This window comes from Stegostoma tigrinum, chromosome 16 (genome assembly GCF_030684315.1).
Source record: "Stegostoma tigrinum isolate sSteTig4 chromosome 16, sSteTig4.hap1, whole genome shotgun sequence".
NCBI classification, from domain to species: domain Eukaryota; kingdom Metazoa; phylum Chordata; class Chondrichthyes; order Orectolobiformes; family Stegostomatidae; genus Stegostoma; species Stegostoma tigrinum.
In genome coordinates, this window is record NC_081369.1 from 40,789,401 (window position 1) to 40,801,072 (window position 11,672).

The window sequence follows — 11,672 nt, forward strand, 5'->3', positions numbered from 1 at the left end:
CCCTATGAAGAAAGGCTGAGGGACTTGGGTCTGTTCTAATTGGAGAGAAGGAGGCTAAGAGGGGATTTAATAGAGACATACAAGATGATCAGAGGATTAGATAGGGTGGACTGTAAGAGTCTTTTTCCGAGGATGATGACTTCAGCTTGTACGAGGGGGCATAGCTACAAACTGAGGGGTGATAGATTTAAGACAGATGTCAGAGGCAGGTTCTTTACTCAGAGAGTGGTAAGGGTGTGGAACGCCCTGCCTGCCAATGTAGTTAACTCGCCACATTAGGGGCATTTAAACAGTCCTTGGATAAGCATATGGATGATGATGGGATAGTGTAGGGGGAGGGGCTTAGATTAGTTCACAGGTTGGCGCAACAGCGGGGGCTGAAGGGCCTGTTCTGTGCTGTATTGTTCTATGTTCTATGTTCTAATAAATTGTGTCTTGTGCTATAGTTATGCTGTGATTACCAAGTTAAGATAAAGTGGAATTTCTTCCCGTAATCGCTTCCTTTTACGACGCTGTTTGGTTCACTTTGACTAAACGTTTTGGTCACCTGCTTCTTATGTGGCTCTGTGTCAGACGTTGTTTGAAAATTCCCCAGTGAAATTCTTTAGATGATTTATTACATTAAAAGTGCCTATATAAATACATTATGTACATACATTGTAAATGCATGTGGTTAGCATCATACTAACTGGGATGTACAGACTGCACTCCGACAGGCAAAGCAGAAGAAAGTTCTTTCAATAAATTGTTTGATGTGAGAGTAGCATTCTACCTCTCTAGGAAATTATAGATTCAACGTTTTGTATAAATGACACTCCTCCTTTTGGGCATCGTCTTGCTGTCATATTCCTGGGTTATATCCCAATATACAGGTAAATCTTTGGGGCTCTTGTGGCATAGTGGCAATGTCCCTACCTCTGGGCCAAAAGGTCAGCTTTCAATTCTACGTGCCTGAACTGGTTTATCAGAAATATCTACAGAACCATCTTTTAATAAATGTCCGTGCAGTATCTGACATCCACCACTAGATGGAGCTTCAAACTGAAGTTCTGTGCACCCTTCAGATCTATATTACCATTTCTGATACACTAATGGACATTCAATTTAACCCGACTTTACACCAGTCACCAAAGGGAGATTCATCAATGTCTGATAAAATGTAACATTTAGTGATATCATAATGTAAATTGCTATATTTACCTGGAAAGGGATCAATATCTGAGCAGGGAGATTTGCTCATTCCTTTAAGGAAGACTTTATACTGATAGAGAGGGGGAGTGGAGGAACTCTAAGTAGCAGTGTGAACAGAAAGATAGATAGGGAAGGTTAAAAAATTTTAAAATCAATTCAAAAAGAAAGTCCGAGTATGTAGTAACTTTGAAGAACTAAATTGCATTTATTTCAATTCAAGGGGTCATACAGGTAAGGCTGATGAACTCTGGGCATGTTTAAGAACATGGAGTTAGGATGTTATGGCTATTACAGGAACTTGGCTGAAAGATGGACAAGACTGGCAGCTCAATGTTCCGGGCTTTAGATGCTATAGGAAGGATATAAAAGGAGGCAAGAAAGTTTGGGGGGTTGGTGACATTTTTGATTAAGGAATACGTTACTGCTGTAACTAGGGAAGATATTTCTGAAAAATCACCTGGTGAGAATATATGGATAGAAATTACAAATAAGAGGAAATATCACTTTGATAGGATTGTAATATGGGCCCACTGATAGTAAGAGGGAGATTGAGAAACAAATATGTTGGGAAATCATACAGTCCCTACAGTGTGGAAACAGGATCTTTGGCCCAAGAAGTCCATACCATTCCACCCAGATCCATTCCCCTATAACTCACTCATCTACACATCTCTGGACACTATGGGCAATTTAGTATGGTCAATCCACCTAGCTTGTACATCTTTGGACTGTGGAAGGAAACCAGAACACCTGGAGCAACCCACACAGGGAGAATGTGCAAACTCCACCCAGACTGTCACCCAAGGATGGGACCAAACCTAGATTCCTGGCACTATGAGGCAGTGCTAACCACTGAGCAACCTTGCCATCATTACCTCAGATCAATGTTTTTTTTCTTTATTCTTTCATTGGATGAGGGCATCACTGGCGAGGCAGCATTTATTGCCCATCCCTAATTGATCAGAAGGCAATTGAGAGTCAACCACATTGCTATGGGTCTGGAGTCACATGTAGGCCAGACAAGGTAAGGATGGCAGTTTCCTTACCGAAAGGGTATTAGTGAACCAAATGGGTTTTTCCTGACAATCGACAATGGGTTCATGGTCATCCTTAGATTGTTACTTCCAGATATTTTTGTTGAATTCAAATTCCACCATCTGCTGTGGCAGGATTCAAACCTGAGTCCCCAGAATTTTATCTGGGTCTCTGGATCAACAGTCCAGTGATAATATCACTAGGCCATTGCCTCCCCCTAATTAAGCATAATAAGGTTGTAATAATGGGGGATTTTCATCTTCCACTCATTGACTGAGGCTACAATACTGTTAAAGGTTTGGATGGTGAAGAATTTGACAAATGTATTCATTTGTTTTATCAATATGTGGATGGTCCTACTAGACAAGGAGCAAATCTAGACCTTCTTTTGGGCAATAAAGTAGGGCAGGTGACTGAAGTAGAAGTGGGGGTACAGTTTGGGTCTAGCAATCATAATTCTATTAGTTTCAGAATGGTTATGGAAAAGAACAAGCCTTCCATAAAAGTTAATTTTTTTTTAGTTGGAGTAAGGTAAATTTTAATGGTATGCAACAAGATTGGTATAAAGATGTCTGACAAGTGGGAGCCATTCAAGAGTGTGATGACAAGAGTTCAAAGGCATAATGTTCCTGTTAGAGTGAAGGGTAAGGCTGGCAAGATTAAGGAACAATGGATGAATAAAGATATTGAGGTTCTAGTTCTAGTCAAGAATAAAAGAGAAGTTTATTTTAGACATAGACAACTTAATTCAGTTGAATCTCTTAATCAATATAAACAGTGTAGGGGCATTCTTAAGAAAGAAATCAGGAATGCAAAGGCGGGGTATGAGATGGCATTGGATTATCCTTAACCTTATCTGTCAAAGAGATTCTACAAATACATTAACAGCAGGAGAGTAACTAGAGAGAGGGTAGGGCCTTTTAAAGATCAAGAAGTTGTCTTTTTGTTGAACCCCAGGAGATGGGAGAGATACTAAATGAATATTTTGTCAGGTTTTACTGTGGAGAAAGAAACTTTGATGTTTTAAAAACTGCTCACATAACAGAAGAGAGTTTGAAAGGTCTTAAAGAACATAAAGGTGGATAAAAAGATAATGGGCACTGCAGATGCTGGAGAATCCAAGATAACTAAGTGTGGAGCTGGATGAACACAGCAGGCCCAGCAGCATCTTCGGAGCACAAAAGCTGACATTTCGGACCTAGACACTTTAACAGCTTTTGTGCTCCTAAGATGCTGCTTGGCCTGCTGTGTTCATTCAGCTCCACACTTAGTTATAAAGGTGGATAGATCTCTGGGACCTGATCTAATATAGCCCAGAACATTGTGGGAAGTAAGGGAGGAAATTGTGAGATCCCTTGCAGAAATACTTGCATCATCTATAACTACAGGTGACGTGCCTGAAGAATGGACGGTGGCTATTGCTGTAACTTTAAGAAAGGTTAGAAGGAGAAACTGGGGAACTGTCGACCTGTGAGTTTGAATTCAGCCGTGGGTAAATTGTTGGAGGTGATTATACAAGGTAGGATTTATGGACATTTAGAGAGGCAAAAATTGATTAGGGTTGATCAACATGGTTTTGTGCAAGGAAAATCATGTCTCACAAATTTGATTGAGTTTTTTGAAGAAGTTACCAAAAAGATTGATGTTGGCAGTGCAGTAGATGTCGCTTATTTGGATTTTAGTTAAGCCTTTGACAGGGTTCGGCATGGTAGACTAAATAGTAAAGTTAGGTCATATGGGATTCAGGGTGAGCTTGCCAATTGGATACATAATTGGCTTAACAGCAGCAGACCAAGAGTAATGGTGGAGGTAACAAAGTGTGAAGCTGGATGAACACAGCAGGCCAAGCAGCATCTCAGGAGCACAAAAGCTGACGTTTCGGGCCTAGACCCTTCATCAGAAAAGGGGGATGGGGTGAGGGTTCTGGAATAAATAGGGAGAGAGGGAGAGGCAGACCGAAGATGGAGAGAAAAGAAGATAGGTGGAGAGGAGAGTATAGGTGGGGAGGTAGGGAGGGGATAGGTCAGTCCAGGGAAGATGGACAGGTCAAGGAGGTGGGATGAGGTTAGTAGGTAGGAAATGGAGGTGCGGCTTGAGGTGGGAGGAAGGGATGGGTGAGAGAAAGAACAGGTTGAGAGGCGGAGACAGGCTGGGCTGGTTTTGGGATGCAGTTTGGGGAAGGGGGAGATTTTGAAGCTTGTGCAGTCCACATTGATACCATTGGGCTGCAGGGTTCCCAGGCGGAATATGAGTTGCTGTTCCTGCAACCTTCGGGTGGCATCATTGTGGCACTGCAGGAGGCCCGTGATGGACATGTCGTCTGAAGAATGGGAGGGGGAGTTAAAATGGTTCGCGACTGGGAAGTGCAGTTGTGGGTTGCTTTTCAGATTGGAGGCCTGTCATCAGTGGCATTCCATCGGAATCAGTTCTGGATCCTTTTTTGTTTGTCACTTGTACAAATGATTTGGATAAGAATATAGAAGGCACGGTTAATAAATTTGTGGATGACACCAAAATTGGTGGCATAGTAGATAATGAAGACGGTTTTCCAAGATTACAAACGGATCTTGATCAAATGGGTCAATATGAAATATTAAAGGGTTAATATTTGTTTTGCTGACGTGTAAGAAATTAGGTGCTAAACTGCGCCATGGGCGCCTCTGTCTTGCAGACAAACTGTGGTAATCTAATTATACTCTGCACTCTGTAAATATTGAACTAAGGCTAAAAAGGTACGAACTATCTAAAAGGGTGATTGAGAAGGAACTATCCAGTTGTACACATTGTTTTTGGGCGGCTGACTGTTAGGTGATTAAGTCATGTACTATCATTGTTTCTAGGCACGTGACTATGGGGGAGTAAAAAATTGTATCGTGCACATGATTGACTGTGATGTAAAATCCTATATAAAGGGAGGACGGTTCCCTTATTAGAGAGCATACATGATTGACTGTGATGTAAAATCCTATTTAAAGGGAGGACAGTTCCCTTATTAGAGAGCGTACATGATTGACTGTGATGTAAAATCCTATATAAAGGGAGGACAGTTCCCTTATTAGAGAGCATTGCTTGACATGGCTCCACAAGCCCTACGAAGATTGTATGTGATCCTCCAAAAGCTTGTACTTGCTTAAATATACTATGGCTATTCACAGAAGTTGGCATATCACATTTGTATCAACTGTGTAGGAATCTCCTAAAAGTGAACACCACATTTGGCGACAAGGATGGGATTCCAACATATATGGAACTTCAAGGCGGACTGAATAAGCGATCGCCTGTGTGATGGTAATGTGAGATGGATGGGCCCACAGGTAAGATTTACCTTGATCACTCTCATTAACCTGTCACTCAGTTGACCCCTTGTCCCCTAGAGCTCTGTAGTAACGGAATCTCCAAGATAACTTACGCACTTGTAAGCTGACAAGTTCATCTCAGGGAGATTTGAGTCCCTCTGGAATTCGGAGGTCAGAGTCTTCCCAACTGTAAGTGTCGGGAATTCGGAGGTTATAATCCTCCAATACTAGTGTTCAAGTCCCTGGAACATAGTACCTAAGGTAAAGGATAACTACAGTGTCTGTCTCAACCACTCTGCATTAGACTGGTTGTTAAGAGAGGAAATCCCCCACACGAAGGTCAGGACCGTGAAGTGGGTGTAGAGACCAAGGACACTGGACTAGTATATAGAGATAAGTAAGAAATCGAAGCGTTAAAATGGGACAGACATTGGATAAGTCGGGTGCAGGAACCCCTTTGCATCGGTTATGTCAGGATGACCTTGAAAGTGAAGAATGGTTCAGACATCTGTCAGCATGCCTCAATAAGAAAGTGGGTCATGAAATTTGGCTAATAGGGGGGAACTTGGGATGTAGATAAATGCATAAAAGCGGAAGAGGCAATTTGGAAACATAATACGGGGACAAAATGGAAAACTTTAATATCCACATGGAGAAAGACTGCTGAGGAAATATTGAATAAATCTAAACAGGCCAGCTGGGAGAATAATGCACGTCAGAGAGGGATTAGAGAATTTGATCATAAATCGTGAGAGGTGTTGAAGCAACAGTGTGAGGATTATGGTATGAGTAAAGCAGAACAGGAAGGATTGAGAAAGAAGAGGCAAAATAAGGAATCAGGGTTGAAGTGTCAAGATAATAAAATGTGAGGCTGGATGAACATAGCAGGCCCAGCAGCATCTCAGGAGCACAAAAGCTGACGTTTCGGGCCTAGACCCTTCATCAGAGAGGGGGATGGGGTGAGGGTTCTGGAATAAATAGGGAGAGAGGGGGAGGCGGACCGAAGATGGAGACAAAAGAAGATAGGTGGGGCGAGTATAGGTGGGGAGGTAGGGAGGGGATAGGTCAGTCCAGGGAAGACGGACAGGTCAAGGAGGTGGGATGAGGTTAGTAGGTAGGAGAAGGAGGTGTGGCTTGGGGTGGGAGGAAGGGATGTGTGAGAGGAAGAACAGGTTAGGGAGGCAGAGACAGGTTGGACTGGTTTTGGGATGCAGTGGGTGGAGGGGAAGAGCTGGGCTGGTTGTGTGGCGCAGTGGGGGGAGGGGACGAACTGGGCTCGTTTAAGGATGCGGTGGGGGAAGGGGAGATTTTGAAGCTGGTGAAGTCCACATTGATACCATTAGGCTGCAGGGTTCCCAAGCGGAATATGAGTTGCTGTTCCTGCAACCTTCGGGTGGCATCATTGTGGCACTGCAGGAGGCCCATGATGGACATGTCATCTAAAGAATGGGAGGGGGAGTTGAAATGGTTTGCGACTGAGAGGTGCAGTTGTTTGTTGCGAACCGAGCGGAGGTGTTCTGCAAAGCGGTCCCCAAGCCTCCGCTTGGTTTCCCCAATGTAGAGGAAGCCACACCGGGTACAGTGGATGCAGTATACCACATTGGCAGATGTGCAGGTGAACCTCTGCTTAATGTGGAATGTCATCTTGGGGCCTGGGATGGGGGTGAGGGAGGAGGTGTGGGGGCAAGTGTAGCATTTCTTGCGGTTCCAGGGGAAGGTGCCAGGTGTGGTGGGGTTGGGGGGCAGTGTGGAGCGAACAAGGGAGTCATGGAGAGAGTGGTCTCTCCGGAAAGCAGACAGGGGTGGGGATGGAAAAATGTCTTGGGTGGTGGGGTCGGATTGTAGATGGCGGAAATGTCGGAGGATGATGCGTTGTATCTGGAGGTTGGTGGGGTGGTGTGTGAGAATGAGGGGGATCCTCTTTGGGCGGTTGTGGCGGGGGCGGGGTGTGAGGGATGTGTTGCGGGAAATGTGGGAGACGCGGTCAAGGGCGTTCTCGATCACTGTGGGGGGAAAGTTGCGGTCCTTGAAGAACTTGGACATCTGGGATGTGCGGGAGTGGAATGCCTCATCGTGGGAGCAGATGCGGCGGAGGCGGAGGAATTGGGAATAGGGGATGGAATTTTTGCAGGAGGGTGGGTGGGAGGAGGTGTATTCTAGGTAGCTGTGGGAGTCGGTGGGGTTGAAATGGACATCAGTTACAAGCTGGTTGCCTGAGATGGAGACTGAGAGGTCCAGGAAGGTGAGGGATGTGCTGGAGATGGCCCAGGTGAACTGAAGGTTGGGGTGGAAGGTGTTGGTGAAGTGGATGAACTGTTTGAGCTCCTCTGGGGAGCAAGAGGCGGCGCCGATACAGCCATCAATGTAACAGAAGAAGAGGTGGGGTTTGGGGCCTGTGTAGGTGCGGAAGAGGGACTGTTCCACGTAACCTACAAAGAGGCAGGCATAGCTGGGGTCCATGCAGGTGCCCATGGCCACCCCCTTAGTCTGTAGGAAGTGGGAGGTGTCGAAAGAGAAGTTGTTGAGGGTGAGGACAAGTTCGGCTAGGCGGATGAGGGTGTCGGTGGAGGGGGACTGGTCAGGCCTGCGGGACAGGAAGAAGTGGAGAGCCTTGAGGCCATCTGCATGCAGAATGCAGGTGTATAGGGACTGGACGTCCAGGGTGAAAATGAGGTGTTGGGGGTCAGGGAATTGGAAGTCCTGGAGGAGGTGGAGGGCGTGGGTGGTGTCACAGACGTAGGTAGGGAGTTCCTGGACCAAAGGGGAGAAAATGGAGTCCAGATAGGTCTTCCTGGACCAAAGGGGAGAAAATGGAGTCCAGATAGGTGGAGATGAGTTCGGTGGGGCAGGAGCAGGCTGAGACAATGGGTCGACCAGGGCAGGCAGGTTTGTGGGTTTTGGGAAGGAGATAGAAATGGGCCGTGCGGGGTTGGGGAACAATGAGGTTGGATGCTGTGGGTGGGAGGTCCCCTGAGGTGATGAGGTCATGAATGGTGTTGGAGATGATGGTTTGGTGCTCGGGTGTGGGGTCATGATCGAGGGGGCAGTAGGAGGTGGTGTCGGAGAGTTGGCGTCTGGCCTCGGCGATGTAGAGGTCAGTGCGCCATACTACCACTGCGCCACCCTTGTCTGCGGGTTTGATGGTGAGGTTGGGGTTAGAGCGGAGGGAGCGGAGGGCTGCCCGTTCTGCGGGGGAGAGGTTGGAGTGGGTGAGAGGGGTGGAGAGGTTGAGGCGGTTAATGTCTCGACGGCAGTTGGAGATGAAGAGGTCGAGGGAAGGTAGGAGGCCTGGGGGTGGTGTCCAGGAGGAGGACTTGTGTTGGAAGTGGGTGAAGGGGTCAGTGGAGGGAGGGTTAGGCTTCCGGGTGAAGAAGTAGGCGTGGAGGCGAAGGCGGTGGAAAAACTGTTCTATGTCCAATCCTGACTGGTATTCGTTGAAGTGTGGTTGTAGGGGGACAAAGGTGAGCCCCTTACTAAGGACTGACTGGAGTGTCAAGCCGGTTTATCATGTGGGAATAAAATGGAGGTACCTCCTGACATGTCTGGTCTGCCAATATTGTTCCAAAATAATGACACCGATGCCTCCATGAACCAGCAGGCATTAAATCGCTCAGCTGCCTTGAAAACAACGGGCATATCAGACATTGTCACTGTGCAGCTTTTACAGGGAGATCCCCTGACTCAGAAAAAGAGATATGGAAGACACATGGGTCACTCTGCATCAAGAGGTCTCTGGATCACTCCAGTTGGCCAAGTGTGTATATCTGATGCTTTGTTACCAATGTTTATTGACTGTCTTCATACTAATACCCACCTTGGCAAGGAGGGAATGAATAATATCATGTTACGTACCTGGTGGCACCCCCCATTGGCTGAGGCAGCCCAGACATGTCAGTAAAATAATGCCGGCCAAGGGATGCAGTGCGTAACAGGGAAAACACCCATGCCGGGTGGCCGATTTGAGTGTGTTCAGCTTAATTTCATTGAATTGCCACGTGTACATTGGAATAAGGATTGTATTGTTATTGTTGATGTATTTAGCAGATGGATTGAAGCCTTTCCAACCACTAATAATAAAGCCTCAACTGTGGTAAAATTACTACTGACAGAGATCATACCGAGGTTTGGAGTGTATTGACATATTAGTTCAGACAATGGCCCCCACTTTGTAGGAAAAGTCAACAAAGAACTATGTGAAGTGCTGCACATCCAGCAGCAATTCCATTGCGCTTACTACCCCCAGGCGGCAGGAATAGTGGAAAGGCTGAACAGGATTCTTAAAGCCAGAATAACTAAATTAATGTCTGAAACAGGCCCCAACTGGTTGAAGGTCTTGCCTTTAGCCCTGTGCCATATGAAAATTACCCCACACTCGACCACTGGACTATCGGCCACAGAAATAATTCATGGCCAGCAGGACCCCTTGGGATGCCGACACAGACCCACGAAGACTTAAATATTATGGGAGAGGAAATGCAAAGATACTTTCAGCAGCAAACATCGTCTCTAAAGTTTCTCCATTCACGGGTAAAGCATGCCTTTGAACCACTATCACAAGCGACGGATCAGAGCTCAGACGATCAGAATGAACCGCCCCCCAGCCAGCAAACAGGAGACCTTCTGCTGATCAAAGACTGGGATCGCCCCAAGCTCGGACGCAGGTGGAAAGGACCATTCCAAATATTCCTTCAGACGCCAACGGCAGTCAAAGTCTGACAACGGAGTTGCTGGATCCATCTGAGTGACTGTAAACAATGGGGCCCTCAGATGGCCTAAAGACTACACTCGCACTCTGCGGTATCATGGCCACCTTTGTGATATTAGGCCTGGAGGACAACTTGTTTTATCATGCTCATATGCATTTGCATGGTACCACTTGCCCAATCAGTAGAGGTGTTATTTGTAGCCATGATAATAAAATGTGAGGCTGGATGAACACAGCAGGCCCAGCAGCATCTCAGGAGCACAAAAGCTAACGTTTTGGGCCTAGACCCTTCATCAGAGAGGGGGATGGGGTGAGGGTTCTGGAATAAATAGGGAGAGAGGGGGAGGCGGACCAAAGATGGAGACGAGCAGTTTCAAGGCTGAGGAGATTACAAGAGAGTTGCAATGGGAGAGAGATTCCCTGAGGTTGGTCCGGAGGGAGGAGGGTAACTTCTTCAGGTTAGGCATCCCTGGAAGAGGCTTCGCAGTGAGGTTAAGATTGTATCAGTGATAAAACGGACCAACCTCAGGGAATCTCTCTCCCATTGCAACTCTCTTGTAATCTCTTCGGCCTTGAAACTGCTCGTCTCCATCTTCAGTCCACCTCTCCCTCTCTCCCTATTTATTCCAGAGCCCTCACCCCATCCCCCTCTCTGATGAAGGGTCTAGGCCCGAAACGTCAGCTTTTGTGCTCCTGAGATGTTGCTGGGCCTGCTGTGTTCATCCAGCCTCACATTTTATTATCTTGGATTCTCCAGCATCTGCAGTTCCCATTATCACTTACTTGTAGCCATCCCTGGGTGAACCCCCCTCAACCTATATACCACAGATACATCAGACGCCCCCGTGTGGGTCAAAGCGGGAGGCACAGAAGGGGGAAATCAGGACAGTGCATAGACCTGATATGTTCAGATAGATCTCAGTCCCCTAACTGCACAGGAACCCAGGTAAGAAATGATAGGATTTGCTCTGAACCCACGAGCTATCCACTTTGCTTCTCAGGATGGGGATGAGGTTGTGCATATGCTTTGGTCCTCACGAATGCCTCTTGTGTCCAAAGACTATGTGCCCGCAGACATTGCCAGGTGAGCAATGGAATATTCACCTGCATCTGTGATGAGGAAAGGTGCTTAAATGTTGCTGCAAGGAAGACAGTTCATTCGTGGGCATTGTAACGGAACACAGGTCAGCTCTGCCTTTTGGTCATATCCCTTTTACGATTCCCAATTGATCCGGAGGAAATTCTGGCCAGGAAAGAAACTGGAGATAATAGACAGTCCATGAGTACCATTAACAAAGAAGTCAAATGCTACCGGGCCAAAAGAGGGTTTGCGTTTTTTCTCAATGGGACCTTTACTACGGCCACCCCGGTTCTCCACTTCCTATTCGCTGTAGGGACAATAGGACCACTTACTGTCCCATGCCCACAGAAAGCACACATCCGCT